We start from the raw sequence: 17138 nt of genomic DNA on the forward strand, positions 1-17138 counted from the left end.
GTGAGCTACACAGGGCACATGGGTCAGTTGTCCCTGTCGGAGGGCGGAGAGGAGGTTGGTGCCATTGTCGCAAACCACCATTCCTGGCTTAAGCTGGTGTGGCGTCAACCACCTCTCGGCCTGCCCCTGCAGAGCTGACAAAACATCCGCCCCAGTGTGGCTCCTGTCCCCCAAACAAACCAGCGCAAGCACGGCATGGCATCGTTTTGCCTGCGTACTTGCGTAGCCCCTGGAACGCCTACGGAGCACCGCTGGTTCTGAGGACAGAGCACTGGAAGAGGCCATGGAGGAAGAAGAAGAGGAGGGGGTGGAGGAGAGAGGTGTGTCACAACCAATAGTAGCATTTTGGAGGCGTGGTGGCGGAACAACCTCCAACACTACTGCACCTTGTCCTGCATCCTTCCCAGCTGCCAGAAGAGTGACCCAATGGGCCGTGAAAGACAGGTAACGTCCCTGTCCATGCCTGCTGGACCATGAGTCAGCGGTAATATGCACCTTACCGCTGACCGCCCTGTCCAGCGAGGCAAGGACATTGCCTTCCACATGCCGGTAGAGAGCCGGAATCGCCTTCCGTGAGAAAAAGTGGCGTTTGGGGACCTGCCACTGAGGAACCGCACATTGTACAAACTCACGGAAGGGGGCCGAGTCTACCAACTGAAAAGGCAGCAGTTGAAGTGCTAGCAATTTAGCCAAGCTAGCATTCAACCGCTGGGCATGTGGATGGCTGGGAGTGAACTTCTTCCGCCGGTCCAGCAGCTGGGGCAGGGACATTTGCCTGCTATAAATCGGACGTGGGTGTACCGCTAGCAGAGTTCCCGGAAGCACTTGGCTGTGACACACCTAATTCTACACCTTCATTCCTCTCAGAGCAGGTTTCAGAGAGGACTGAAGGTCTAGTGGGGTTGGAGATGCCACCTGATGAGGAGCAAGGAGAGGTCCGCTTTGTTCTTTGGTGTGGGTCTTTGAGGTACGCTTGCCAACGAGCTGCATGGCAGGTCAACATATGTCTGGTCAAGCATGTGGTGTCCAAGCGGCTGATGTTTTGGCCACGTGAGATACGCTTGAGACATATGTTGCAAATAGCAGTGGTGCGATCTGATGCACTCGTCTCAAAAAAGGCCCACACCAAAGAACTTTTAGAATAACGCGCAGAGGCAGCGCTCTGCACAGGCGGAGCTCTGCGGTGTGATTCAGTCGGTGTGCTGCCCCTAAGCTGACCCCCGGAGGGCATCCTGCCTCGTTGGACATGTGCCTCCTCCTCCTCCTCCTCCTCCCTCCTTCCAGGCACCCACGTGGAGTCAGTGCCCTCATCATCCCCTCCCTCTTCATCGCTGTAGCAAACCTGGCAGTATGCTGCAGCTTGTGTAACATGACTGCCAGATTGCTGTCCTTCTTGAGCATCCCCTCTGTCTGCGCTCACGCTACTGCCTTCCTCTAGCTGAGTGTCAGCATCAGAGCCCACAAAACACTGGGCATCCTCCTGGAGCATGTACCCAACACTGTGCTCAAAGAGTTCAGGAGACTCCTCAGGAGGACGTGGTGGGTCTAGGGAAGGAGTTGGCAGCTGCTTTGCTACTACCCTGAGACTGGGTGAGAGAGGATGAGGAGGATGAAGAGGGCTTGGTCATCCACTCTACCAAGTCGTTGGCGGTTCAACATGTCCAGCTGCCGAAAAGAAGGACAAGCATGTCCCATGGCCACGTGCTGATGACAATGCACCGCGTCCACGACCAGCACTGTTGTCTCTAGACACAGAGCCTGCTTGCCCTCTTTTATCGGCTCGCGCCTGTCTGCCTCTCCTTGCTGGCCTTCCAGACATGGTAATGGCCTGAAGGGAGTTGGGTAAAACAGTAGTTGGGTAGTTTATATTGTGCTGGAGGCACACAACACCCACTAACTCCTGCAGATGCCTTTATTATAAAACACCAGAGATAAAGGGGTATATACAGATGTATACTGTGCTGTGCTGGAGGCACACACAACTTCCAATAACTCCTGCAGATGGCAAGTTGGCTCAAATAGAGAACAGCTATGTAGGTGGATATAGCGGTATGTACTGGGTACAGAGCACGCAGACAGCACGCACTATCTCCTAACACTACTGACTGCAAGCTCTATTATAAAAGATAGATCACTAGCTATATAGGTGAGGTGAATATAGCGGTGTATACTGCGGTCAGGGCACGCAGACAATAACCACTACACAACAGCAAGATAGAAAATCGGCCGAAAACGATCGGTGTGTACTGTGTTGAAGGTACACAGAACACCCACTGCTTCAGACGCCAACACACTACATGAGGCCGCCGCGATGGCGGCCTTATATAGTGTGAGGCGTGCACTACACAGCCTGAGCTATGATTGGCCACAGGCATCCTGCCTGTGGCCAATCATGGCTCTCCTTGCTGCTGGCGCTGCGATTGGCCAAGCATGCGGGGTCACAGTGCATGCTTGGCCAATCATGAGCCAGCAATGCACTGCGCCATCGCAGTGCATTGTGGGCCGTGAGCGCCACGCGAATTTGACGCGAACGGACCAAAATGTTCGGATTTTGCCGAACGGACGAACAGCCAATGTTCGAGTCGAACGTACGTTCGACTCGAACACGAAGCTCATCCCTAGCCTTAATAAAATTACTTTAAAAACATGTGTAATGTGTGTTATTTTTGACTTTTGAAGTATTGGGACACCTGCCATGAAGTTTAATGGCCTCCCAGTCTTAGTCTGTCGGGTTTAATATTGACTGACTCACCCTTTGCAGGTATAACAGCTTCAACTCTTCTGGGAAGGCTGTCCAGAAGGTTTAGGAGTGTGTCTATGGGAATGTTTGACCATTCTTCCAGAACTGAGGTCAGGCACCGAAGTTGGACGAGAAGCCCTAGCTCGCAGTCTCCGTTCTAATTCACCCCAAAAGTGTTCTGTCAGGTTGGGGTCAGGACTCTGTACAGGCTAGTCAAGTTCCTCCATCTCAAACTCACTCATCCATGTCTTTATAGATTTTGCTTGGTGCACTGGTCCAAATCATTTGGTGGAGGGGGGATTATGATGTGGGGTTGTTTTTCAGCGGTTGGGCTTGGTCCCTTAGTTCTAGTGAAGGGAACTCTTATGCCGCGTACACACGAGCGGACTTTTCAACATCCAAAGTCCGACGGACTGAGTCCGTCAGACTATTCGATCGTGTGTGGGCTGCAACGGACTTTTGACTCGCCAAAGTCCGAAGGACTTTAGAATATGGAACATGCTTCAAATTTTTCCGAAGGAACTCCGCCGGACCCGGTCCCTTCGAAAAATTTGCTCGTGTGTATGCTACTCCGACGGACTAAAACCGACGCTAGGGCAGCTATTGGCTACTGGCTATGAACTTCCTTATTCGAATCCAGTCGTACGTCATCACGTTCGAATCCGTCGGAGTTTAGTGTGATCGTGTGTGGCCAAGTCCGCTCAGCCGAAAAGTCTGTCAGAACTCCGTCGGAATTCCAGCAGAACTCCGACGGAACTCCTTCGGAAGTCTGTCGGACATACCGTAAGTCCTCTCGTGTGTACGGGGCTTTAAAGCGTCAGCATACCAATGCTGCTAAAAATTTAATTCCATTGCATTGGAATTCTCAGACAGCCCCGTCCACTAAAGAATGGCTTACAAAAGTTCATTCTATTTTTTAAATGGAAGAAATTATAACCATCAAAAGAAGAAACGTTGAGTTGTTTCTTCAGAGATGGGAACCTTGGCGTACTTTCATCACCTCAGAGGTTTATCAAACCTTAATTGCCTAAATGCTGGGGGGGTTCACAATGTTGCATATAGCCCGATACGTTTATGGACTTAACTTGTAACATACACTCGGATTACCTTATATTCATTTATATTCGATAAGACACAATCTTAGGCTTTTCTCATATATTTGTTTAATTCTACTAGAGCCTACAGATCTACGGAAATCTCATATAATATACAGTTAATAATATAATATGAGCGACCCCAAATATATACGCACTGTTTATTAGAATTGATTGCAAATCCTTTGAAATTACTTTTGTATTACAAACATTTCAATCCATGTACTATGTATGCTGAATTTTATTGCTATGTCATTATTCTGTATCTAACTATCTATACAATTTCTTTCAATAAACTTTATTGTGAAAAAAAAAAAATGTCAGCATACCAAGACATTTTGGACAATTTTTTTTTATTATTCTTTTTATTGGGTTTCAAGTGCAGATAAAAAAACTGAGCCTATTGGGCATACACAGGCTTGATCCACATACATTACAATAAAAAACAGTATAAAAAAATAGGAATAAAAAATAAAAAAAAAATATAAAACCTTAATGGGGCGTACACACAGTCGGAATTTCCGACAGAAAAAGTCCAATGGGAGCTTTCGGTCGGATATTCCGACCGTGTGTATGCCCCGTCTGACTTTTTCTGTCCGAATTTCCAAAGGATTAGATATAGAACATGTTCTAAATTTTTCAGTCGGAAATGCAGACGGAGGTTATCCCGTTGGCAAGTCCGACCGTGTGTACGCGGCATAACAGTAGTGGCATTATTGCCACTTGAACAAAAAATACATGCTCCAGTAACTTCTGAATTTGTTAGTATATTGTAGGTATCAGCTACTCAGGGGTAGTATTAAGCAACCTTCAACAAAGATGGAAGTCACAACTCATAAGCCTCGTACACACGGTTCGATTGTTGGCAGGGGATTGTCTGTTGACAGACTGTTGTCCTAAAATCTTACCGTTGGTACGCTCCTTTTGACAATTGTTGTCCAATTTTCCACCAACAAATGTTGGATGACAGGCTAGTAATTTTTTGTCAAACGACAGCTCCATGTCAGATTTTCATATGATCAGTACACAAATCCGTCACACAAAAGCCGAAAGTAAAAACACCCATGCTCAGAATCAGTGCTCACCAAACACAAAATTAGCAGAAGGGGCCCAAAGGGTGGCGCTCAAGAGCTGATATTCCTTGTAGTACATCACTACGTTCGTGTTTGTGGCACGACAATTTTGTACCGTTAGTATGCAAGACAAGATCCTGGTACACTCCCTTTTGACAAAATTCAGACGTTCGGTTGGCCAACAATCGTAACGTATGTACGAGGCTTTGGACTGGGATGCCGTTAAAGTTCATGTGCGTGTAAAGGCAGGCGTCCCAATATATTTGGCAATATAGTGTAGCTGGAGAACATTTGATTTTTCCCCGGAATTAATTTATATGCAATTTCGATAAACAGTTTTGCAAATTTTGTATGCATACAAGTTATCCCCTAACATGTTTAGAATTGTGGATGTGAATTTTATCTTTTACAAGTGTGACATAAATGCCAAGAAAACATAAGTAAGGTTTTTTTCTTGGTTAACATCACTGTGTTTCGTTGTTAAGACATTACATTTCCACATTTGAATACAGGCACACTGTATCTTTATTGTGCTACATTCATCCCACCGTCCACCTGTGTAACCCAACACAATAGGGGTGAGATACTGCACAAATATTTTCTTGAAAACCAATTGTGCTGCTCATGGCCAATCAAGTCTTATAAAATGGAAAAGTGTGTTCAACTCAGAGATACGATTGCCGACAGCTTTAACAGCGATTCACCACAAGCCGGGCTTAGAAGACAGCGTAATGGGATTTTATGTTCTATAGAATTGCTGCTGAACATCTCTACATATATCCTTTATTTTATATTCTACAGGGAAGAAAGATGAATTGACTGTAAAGAACTGACAAAGCATTCAAATCCCAGTTCCATTCTTTCGGGGATTGCCTCCGGGCAAATCACTTTTTTCTTCTGATGTCTGTATTCAATGTGCATAAATATTCACATACAGCTATATAAAGGACAGCCCGCACTTGCTAAAACGAGAAACACCATTATTCTCCGTTTATTTGTTATTATTAATTATGCACCGAATATTGATATTAAAGCAGATATAAAGTCCCATGCCAGATACAAAAATCTGTGACCCTCCAGCAATTTAAAAAATTCCAGTTACGGTGATTTTTTCATAGTTACATTGGTCCAGTTTGGGCCAAAGTAACTTTGCATATGCCACACATACCTGTGGGATCCCTCTAAAACAGTGGTCTATAAAGTGAGGTCTGGGGGTGAGATGCGGCCCTTTGCTTGCTTTTATCCAGCCTTTGGGCTATTATTCCCCCTGCCATCAGCAACAATGGGACATCGTTCCTGCCACTGACACCCACAATGGGGCACTATTCTTCCCACTGACACCAATGATGGGGCACTATATATCCCACTGATACCAATGATGGGGCACTAGTCCTCCCACTGATACCAATGAGGGGGCACTATTCCTACCACTAATACCATTGATGGGGCACTATTCCTTCCACTGACACGAATGATGGGGCACTATTCCTTCCACTGGCATCAACGATGGGGCACTATTGATCCCTCAAATACCAATGATGGGGCACCAACTAAAACCAAGGCACCATATTGACACCAATGATGGGGCACTATATATCCCACTGATAGCAATGATGGGACACTACTCCTCCCACTAACACCAGTTATGGGGCACTATTTCTTCCACTGGCAGCAATGATGGGGCACTATTCCTTCCACTGGCACCAATAATAAGGCACTATTGCTCCCTTAAAGTGGTTGTAAATCCACTTTGAAAAAAAAAAAACTGGCTCATTATGTAATACTCACCTGAGATTGAAGCCCTCGCTGCTTTGCCTGTACACAGCACTGGCCGGCGACATCACTGCCGGGGGTTACTTCCGGTTATCGTGGCTCTGGCATGCGTGCCGTTGCTTCAGTTTGTGTCAGTGCGCATGTGCCAATGACGTCAGCACATGCAAATACAGGGGATATCGCCTAAACCTGCATGATATCCTGGGTAGCTACAGGTAAGCCTTATTATAGGCTTACCTGTAGCACAAAGTGGTCTTTAAGGGTTTACAACCAATTCAAATACCAATGATGGGGCACTATTCCTCCTAACTAAAACCAATGATGGGGCATTGTTTATGCCAACTGACACCAGGACATTTTCTTCTAAAGTTTGAAAGATTGTAAACAGGCCCTTTGTTTAAAAAGTTTGGAGACCCATGTTCTAGAAGCTGCCTGCCACTGAAATAAGACACTGCTACCCCAGTCATCTCCAAGAGATCAGCTTTCTCTGATAGAATGCTGGTTCCCTTTCTCAGTCGGAGAGCTGGTTAGTTATCACTGATGTAATAAGGTAGGTACGGTGGAAGGGATCCTTTTCCTCGTGAGTTGATTCTGGTCTGTTTTAACAGACTTGTCTCCGGTTGAAGGCAGGATTCTCCATAAATAGTAATGCCTTTCTGGTCTGATGGAACTGCATTTGTCTGACCCGGGGCTGGGCTGAGAAAAGCCAGTGGGGCTTGTGCCCTTGGAGTAGCAGTACAGGGGTGCCAGAAAAAAATCACTTTGTTTTTTGTTATGGCCCCATAGCCCAGCAATTTTTCTACACTTACCTCTTGGGCTGGACCTTTTGGCTGAGACCAGAGGAATATTATACAAGCTGGAAGGCCAGCCTTTATCTTGCCCTTTGGCCCATTTTTTTTGTTTGCACTTTCCACACTTTGTAGCACTTACTCACATATGATTAGTAGGGTGAAGGTCCTCAGACTTGCCCGAAAAGTCTTGGAGGGAGGACACGTGACCTTATGGTCAGGTTCCACTCCCCCCCATGGGGTCTCCCTAGTACTTGGATGGACCTTGCTTTGGCAAGTCCCCTGAAGAATGGGTTTGTACGGGTGGACCATGAGTACCCAGTCGATGTCAGAAGTTTCACACTCCAGGGGATCAAGACCAGGGTTCTTTCTCTTCAGACCATGTGATACACCCTGTGCTCTTTCTTGTGTGCTTCACTTTTGTGTGCTCACTTTTTTATTGCACCGGGTGGTTATCTTTATGTGTGCGCAAGAAAATGTGAAGAAAATGGAAGGTTGGCCATTTGGCCAACAAAAAATGCCTTGCCTTTTCTGAATAAATGCAATGAGTTCTCTGATTGGATGAGGTGGAGAAGTGGGGTGGTGATGTCATGCAAGAAAATGCAAGATATTCTCTGAATTCAACCCATGCCAAGTGGGAGACCTCCTGTGTTCACAATTCAGCAAGGCAGCCATTCGGCACAAGACCCAGAAGCTAGTGAAGATCATTGGAGTAGCTGTGCCACTACCGTGATTTCCAACTTCTAGAGGGAGAAATTGTATTGAAACAGGAAAAAACTACAGCAATCAGTTTTCAAGGCAGTTTCGATCCCAACTCCTTTCTGTCAATTAAACATTACCATTTCATGCTTTTGCTTGCTTTGTTATTTTCGGGGAAAAAAATTAATTTAAAGTTCAATAACTACCGTATATCAATTTGCCACGTGTATGGCCGGTTTCAGGGTTAGCCGATACATCAAAAACAGTGCACTCCTAGTTCGGCTAATCTCTCAAGAGTTATTAAGGAAGGTGCAGTACTTATATGACGTCCTGGGCTTCCTGGCCTTGTCCCTCAGGAGTTGATGCGCATGCCTGGCGGACGCCATGTCCGCTGTGCACCCACGACTGCCCATTAATAGAGCAGGACCCAGATCTGTGTGTAAACACACAGATCCACGTCTTGTCAGGGGAGAGGAGACCGATGGTGTGCTCGCTGTACAGAGGACCACCGATCGGTCTCCTTCCCTTGTGAGTCCCCTCCCCCCACAGTTAGAATCAATCCCTAAGAAACACATTTAACCCCTTGATCGCCCCCTAGTGTTAACCCCTTCGCTGACAGTGACATTTATACAGTAATCAGTGCATTTTTTATAGCACTGATTGCTGTATAAATGTGAATGGTCCCAAAATAGTGTTAAAAGTGTCTGATGTGTCTGCCGCAATGTCGCAGTCATGATAAAAATCACAGATCGCCGCCATTACTAGTAAAAAAAAAATGCCATAAAACAATCCCCTATTTTGTAGACGCTATAACTTTTGCACAAACCAATCAATATACGTTTATTGCTTTTTTGTTTAGCAAAAATATGTAGAAGAATACATATTGGCCTAAACTGATGATTTTTTTTTTTAACCACTTACAGACCAGACCATTTTGCTGGTCAAAGACCAGACCACTTTTTGCGATTCGGCACTGCGTCTCTTTAACTGACAATTGCGTGGTCGTGCGCCGTGGCTCCCAAACAAAATTGATTTTTTCCCACAAATAGAGCTTTCTTTTGGTGGTATTTGATCACCCCTGTAGTTTTTATTTTTTGCGCTATAAACAAAAATAGAGCAACAATTTTGAAAAAAACGCATTATTTTTTACTTTTTGTTATAATAAATATCCCCAAAAATATATAAAAAAAACATTTTTTTCCCTCAGTTTAGGCCGATACGTATTCTTCTACATATTTTTGGTAAAAAAAAATCGCAATAAGCGATTGTTGATTGGTTTGCGCAAAAGTTATAGCGTTTACAAAATAGGGATAGTTTTATGGCATTTTTATTAATAATTTTTATTATTTTTTTTTTTTACTAGTAATGGCAGCGATCAGCGATGTTTATTGTAACTGCGAAATTGTGGCGGACACATCGGACATTTTTGACACATTTTTGGGACCATTGTCATTTTTACAGTAATCACTGCTATATAAATGCAGTGATTCCTGTGTAAATGACATTGGCAGTGAAGGGGTTAACCAGTGGGTGGCAGTGTAGGGGTTAAGTGTTCCTAGGGGTGTGTTACTAACTGTGGGGGGGTTGGGCTTTCATTTAGTGAACACTGATCTCTGCTCCAATCACATGGAGCAGAGATCAGCATCACTAGTTGCTAGGCAGAATGGGGAAATGCTGTTTACACTGCATTTCCTCCATTCAGCTGTCCCGTGAGACGATCGCGGGTATGCCCGCGGCAATCGAGTCTGCAGGACCCACGACCGGTGGCGCGCTCGCGATGGCAGGGCGGCATTGAAGATTGGATGCACCTGTATGCCAATATGCCTGCCTGTGCCATTCTGCCGACGTACATCGGCGTGCGCTGGTCGGGAACCGGTTAAATTGGGATATTTATTACAGTAAAAAGTATTATGTTTTTTTCAAACTTGTCTCTTCTTTTGTTTATAGTGCAAAAAAGAAAAAACTATATAATGTTTGGGGGTTATGAGTAATTTTATAGCAAACAAATGATGATTTTTACATGTAGGAGAGAAGTGCCAGAATAGGCTCGGTATGGAAGTGGTTAAAATAACAAATTAAATCATATAAAGGTTGGGTTAGTGCATTTAAAACACATTTGAGATATATATATATATATATATATATATATATATATATATATATATATACTGTACATAGTTCAAGCATATCTAATCCCACAAACAAAAATGTAATATATTGCAGCTTACCAGTCCAAAGATGTTGTAGCTGCATTTGTTTTCTAATTAGCTTGTGATTCCTCAGTAATATACTTTTCAATATGGGACACTGCATTTATGGAAAGGTGATCAGGCATTTTCTGTACTTGCTAAAAATATTCTTAGACCGAAAAAAAAAAAAAATTCAGCCACCACATCCAAGGACCAGTAAGCTGCAATATATTATATTTTTGCTCTTATATGTAGATATCTTTTATTTTTCATAGAGGTATTTACATCAGAGAGATTTGTTTTCCAAAGGACAGTTCATCCAAATGAGGGCCAGTTGGGAGCTACTGTATGTTTTGGGCATTTCTTCCCTCTAGTAGTTCTGTTAATAAAGATAGCTTACTACCAACAGTTTCAATAAGGGTAGGTAGCTTTGATTTGTTGTGTTATTTTTTTATAGATCAAAAGTTGGTTAAAAGTTCTTGACATTAACACAAAATTTGCAGACCATACTCAGAATTGGTAGCCAGAAATGAATGCCCATGCTTATACTACAGTGGTTACCTTGTATTGTACGTAACAATATAGAATAGAATTTGATTTAGGCAATGCTTGGTTATACCATCACCCAACCATTCACCTGCTATGGAGGGCAGAGATTTACACCTATTTTCTAAAGCACATTGCTCTGCTGCCACCTAGTGGTTAATCTGCAAACTGCACTTACTACAGCTTGTTGATCTAGTATAATGCCAGCAAATTGAAACATATTTACTGCTTATTAAATGAAGGTTCTACTTCTATCAGAGGCTATACTCGTAATCTCTTGAAAGCTATAGGTTTAAATTCACAAAGCTAACACACCAGGATAAGGATCCTAATTTGTTTAAAAAAAGTGAAAGTTTTTTCAGACAAGCTTATAAACACCCATCCCAACCCCTGTTTTTTGTGACTGCTCCATCACCAATCTCATAAAAATGTCAGGAGTATAAAAAGTTGCCTATAAATATATGCAGCCCTTTTTTTGGGGAGGGGGTTATGAGAAATGGCCCTTCACAAACAGGTTATTTCGCAAAACTGTAAATAAATAAGAGAATCAGAACCTTTGCTAAGTGGAAGAGTGAGTTTGATAATAAAGTTGGTAGTGCCTCCACCCACCACAGGGTCTTTATGAACAGAGGGGATTCCCTTCCTAGGAAAATAACCAGTAATCTAACCAAAATAATTGCGAACTACTGCAACCATCATATTACATTTGTACTCGGAGTCTCTAATAGACTGTATTAGGAAAAGGTATGAGGGGAAATGGTAAAAGTGACCTGGGGTGTGCCGTAGTCACATGATCAGTATGCCTAAATGGGGCATACCCAAGTAATAGTAATAAAGAAGAAATAGAAAGAAAAGGGGAAGGGTGGGTGGGACATAAGAGAACCATCGACAGGCAATGGAGGACAGAGGGCAGGTTTAAATACAGCCCGACTCCTCCTGCAAATACAGGCTGACCTGTGGTCAGCCTTCCCATATGTACTCAAGGTCTCTAGTAGACCGTATTAGGAAAAGGTATGAGGGGAAACTGGAAAAGTGACCTGGGGTGTGCCAGACTGACCTAGGGTAGTCACATGGTCAGTATGCCTAAAGGGGGCAAAAATAAAGACAGTAGAATGAGCTAGCAAACAATCAACTGAAAGTAATCCTATGTAATATTAACCAGCCAAATGCATGAAGCCGTGACATCTCAACATGTGGATCCGGGATAAATCTGGGGAAGCATTCTGAATTCCGCCTATCTCACTTCTTGAGCACATGAACGGGAACCCCTTGGCAAGAAGCAGCGGAAGCCGCCCCTATCCTGAAAGAATGGGGTCCAACCTAGGTGTAACAGCAAGATGTGGCAAGGTTTCATAAACTGTGCTGAGAAGAGGAGAGCACCAGGGAGTAGGATTCCTGCCAGATATGTCTTGACATATGTCTTGACAGCGCTGTAGGATAGCTAGAGCTATGAGTGGCAGAAGGCAATGAAAGCCAGTAGCTATTGAATGGCGTCACAATCAATCCCAGGATACTGAGACTGAAAAGCCTGGAAGGTATCCCGGGCCATGTCATAAGCCTTTCTGGTGTTAATTGATAATGACTTGTAGATCAAAACTGTTGCATCGGCCCAGTAGAAACCTAGTCCATAGTTGGCAGCAAGAAATGCGGGGATGGTGTGGCACAGGCGTCTGTGTCTGGAGCCCATTGGAAAATAGCAGATAGTTAAAATGGGACAGAGCAACTGCTGCTGTATTCCCTACACCACTAATGAACCTACAGGGTATGTGGAAATTCAACTATAGGAACAGCCAAATCAGCCTATGTACAAAAGACATGATGGGTAAAGACCTGGATCTGCCTTTGTTAACAATTTCTGATGTAGCCTGATTAAACTGTGGTTTTCTCCGTGGACAAATTATCCAAAAGCGACCCCACACTGAACATGGCGATTCCGTAACAATGTTAGAGGAACTCATCCCACATACAGTTGGATAAAGCAGCAGAATCTAACTTGACCCAAGAGTCAGAGTCGGGGGCTGAAGGTAACAAGGTTAACAAATGATAAATAAATAACCTACCCAGGGGATTGATCATCATGTCAAAATTTAGCATGCCTGACAGTGATTGCAATTCTACCCTGGAACAGGCATGAGATGAACGTCTGTATCAGGTCTCAGATTCTGTCTAATTTGTCTACAGGCTGACTGGCCTACATAGCCTGAGTATCCAACGTGATCCCCAGAAACGTAAGAGCAGTCACCAGGCCTTCCATTTTCCTTGCCACCAGTGGGACGTTGAGAACAGAAAAAACTGATGTCTGCTTCTGTAGATTGGCGGGGGCCTGTTTGGAACTTTCAATGAGGAGGAAATCATCCAGAGAGTGAGAATCCAATGCCTGTGTGAAAGTTTCAAACAGCCAAGGGCTGCTTCTGGATCCAAGGGTAAGTTTAGTAGAAAAATAATATAGACCCCTCCACTTTATACTGTGCCACTGCCAGAGTGATGGCAGAATCAGGAGAAGTTTGAAAGCATCCACTCTGGAATGCCCCCCAACGCATCTGGTAGGACACTGGGGTAATGGATGGAGTACTTGTACTTTTACCTAAAATCAAAGGTACAGGGTAGGGATGAGCCAAACACCCCCCTGTTCGGTTCGCATCTAGAACATGTCCTCATCAACATGGGGACATCCTATTGAGGGCATGTGGCCTGGTATGGTTCAAGGGGGGCGCTCTCTTGTCCCCCCTCTTTTCCTGCGGCCTGCCAGGTTGCGTGCTGGGATAAGGGTCTGGTGTGGATTTTTGGGGGAACCTCATGCCATTTTTTTTTAGTTTTGACGTGGAGTTCCCCTTAATATCCATACCAGACCTAAAGGGCCTAGTAATGGAATTTTGGGGGACCCCCATGCATTTATTTTTTTATTTTCAATGACTTTCAGTGACTTTTATGTTTATTGTTGGGATCGACAATTCATTAATAGTCGGTACTAGCGCTAGTATTTTTAAATTACTTTTTTTCCTTTAGAACTGTCATTTTGTTCTCGGATTGTTATAAACACAGGAAACATGCGCCACTTTACAGGCATAATATAGACACCCCCCAGGTATGAAATTTAAAGGAATATTACACTTTTATTTTTTCACTTTAAGCATTTTTTAAATTACTGCTCCTGAAAAAACTACAGTTTTTAAAACTTTTTTTTGCATTGATACATGTCCCCTGGGGCAGGACCCAGGTTCCCAAATACTTTTTATGACAATAACTTGCATATTACCCTTTAAAATGAGCACTTTAGATTTCTCCCATAGACTTTTAATGGGTGTTCCGTGGCTTTTCGAATTTGCCACGAACACTCCAAATTGTTCTCTGTTCGGCGAACAGCTCATGTTCGACTCGAACAGATACCCCATTCCCAGTACAGGGCATGGTACCAAAAGTGTCCTGGAACCTGCTACTGTCCCTAAAATAGTATGAACCTCTGGGGCTGGACTCTGATGGTTTTCCAAAACATCAAACCTGGCCAGCAACTCCTGATAAGAGGTTGCCAGTGAGCTCAGGTTGGCGTGAATCTGTGAAAGGGACGAGGCAACAGACCGTAGGTTAACCTGCTCAGCATTAAAGCCTGATACACAGGGAAAAATAATCTGAATAGCTCTGCTTTGTGAGCCAAAGCCAGGTACAAAATACCCTTGTGTCGTAGTACCACCAGAGTCTTGGGACGGTCTAGCTTCTTAACCATTTGCCAACCGCTGCACGCCAATTTACGAATGGCATGGGCAGGCAAAAGGGCGTACCTGTATGTACCTTTGAATTTGCTGTCTGCGGATCCCGCAAACCCGATGTTCACCTGTGGCAGGCAATTGCGGCAAGGAGAGGCAGAACGGGAAGATGACTATGTAAGCAAGGCATTTCCCTGTTCTGCCTAGCAACATGAAAGGGATCTACTTCTCCTTATCATCGGGAGCAATGATCTCTGTCATGTTATGGTGAGCCCACCCCCCTACAGTAAGAACACATCCAGAGAACACACTTAATCCCTTGATGGCCCCTAGTGTTTAACCCCTTCCCTGTCAGTGTTATTTATACAGTAATCAGTGGCTATTTGTAGCTCTGATCATTGTAAAAAAGTGTCGGATCTGTCCACCATGATGTTGCTGTCCCGATAAAAATTGCAGATCGCCACCATTACTAGTAAACAAAAAAATAATAAAAATGCCATAAATCTATCCCCTATTTTGTAGACGCTATAACTTTTGCACAAACTAATCAATATACATCTATTGTGATTTTTTTTACCAAAAATATATGGAAGAATACATATCGGCCTAAACTGTGGAAGACATTTTTTTATATATTGTTTGGGGATATTTATTATAGCAAAAAGTAAAAAATATATATATTTTTTTTTAAATTGTCGCTCTTTTTTTGTTTATAGTGCAAAAAATTAAAACCAAAGTGGTGATCAAATACCACCAAAAGAAAGCTCTATTTGTGGGGGAAAAAGAACGCCGATTTGTGTGGATACAACGTTGCATGACCGCGCAATTGTCAGCTAAACTGACGTAGTGCCGAATTGCAAAAAATGCTTTGGTCAGGAAGGGGGTAAATCCTTCTGGGGCTTAAGTGGTTAAGGAGGGCAGGCTACCATGTTCAGAAACCCTAGTTGGAGCAGGAGGGATGAGGCAAATTCTTCGATATCCGATGCCTGTGACATGACCCATGCAATTAAGAACAACACCATCATAAGCAAAAGTTATAACCAAATGTACCCCAAACTTACCCTAAGGAAAAGAAAATCTCTTTACTTATTTTTATTTTTTTGAACAACCTCCCAAAGGTGACCGTGAATAAAAGACGAAGTATACGTTGTGCAAGACTGAAAATGTGTCAGTCTCAAGAAATTAGCAAGGCTGAGTTACCTGTGGCATATCAGGCAAATTAAAAACGTAAACTCAGGCCTATGAAACCTGAAGACATGTCAGGCAAGTGATATGAATAGGGAGATGTAATGACGTATGAAATCATAACGTAAGCCATGAGAAACGTTTGAGGGGACTTGCCAATGCACAACCCAATTAGAAATGATCATCTCAATCCATCGGTACCCATAAACGTGATAGGTAAAACAGCAGTGGAGTGTTGCCATAAGATCTAAAACATGAAGATAGGAACCTGACATGTATGAGATGACCATGAAAATTAAATGTACGTTAGTGCAGGACTAAAAGGTATCAACCTCGGGATTTGGACAAAAGCCAAGTCACCTGAGGTGTAGCAGGCAAATTAACGTAAAGTCCGGCCAAGGAAACCTGAAAATGTGTTAGCCAAATGATCTGAGTAGAGAAAACACTGTGACGTAAGAACGTATATTGAGTAAGTAAACGGATGAGGAGACCTGCAACCATACAAGCCAATTAGAATGACTGACTATCTCAATCCTTTGGTACCCATAAACATGATAGATAACAGTACAGTGGTGTGACGCTGTAATACCTACCATGTGAAGAATGGTCATGTACTGTGTATGCGATGACAACGAACCTGATGTTTAAGGAAGATGAGAAGTATCAACCTGAAGTGGACTGCAAGAATGAACTTCATGCTACCTGTTGATATGTAGAAACCCCCCACTATAGTAAGGAACACAACCACACAAATGCTACCATTCAGACCAACGCGAACGGACCCATGTTGGTTCCAAAAACGTTTATAACAAACCCCACGGATTTCTGATATTTGGAAGAAACAAACAATAACTCCCTGAAACAAACTGAAAACTGAAAAAAAATAAAAAATAAAAATGTCCCACCTTTACATGGATAAACCCTTTTTTTTTCAAAGAAAAAAACAATGAAATAGTCGAATGTATGCTGTATGAAAGACAGATGAGGAGACTTGCAACCGCACAAGCCATTTAGAAATGATTATCTCAATTCATTGTTACCTATAAACGTGATAGGCAACTACTGCAGTGGTGAATGCCGTGACCTAACACGTGTGGGCAAAATCATGTACCATGTACTAGATGACAATGAAAATCCGGTATCCGGTGAAATAAAAAGTACCAACACATAAGCCAGAAATATACATTAAAAGTAGCCATATCTTACCTTTGGTATAGATTCCTCATCCTTTTTTTTTTCTTCCCGCGACAAGGCTTGCACCCTGTGGTGGCCCACCATGAAATACAATGTATGAGCAGGACTGAAAAATGTTTAAATCCCATGAATTTACAAAGGCCGAGCAACCTGAGG

Source organism: Lithobates pipiens, unplaced genomic scaffold (assembly GCF_037356315.1).
Source record: "Lithobates pipiens isolate NorthernLeopardFrog02 unplaced genomic scaffold, aLitPip1_a1.2 Scaffold_13, whole genome shotgun sequence".
Lineage (NCBI taxonomy): Eukaryota > Metazoa > Chordata > Amphibia > Anura > Ranidae > Lithobates > Lithobates pipiens.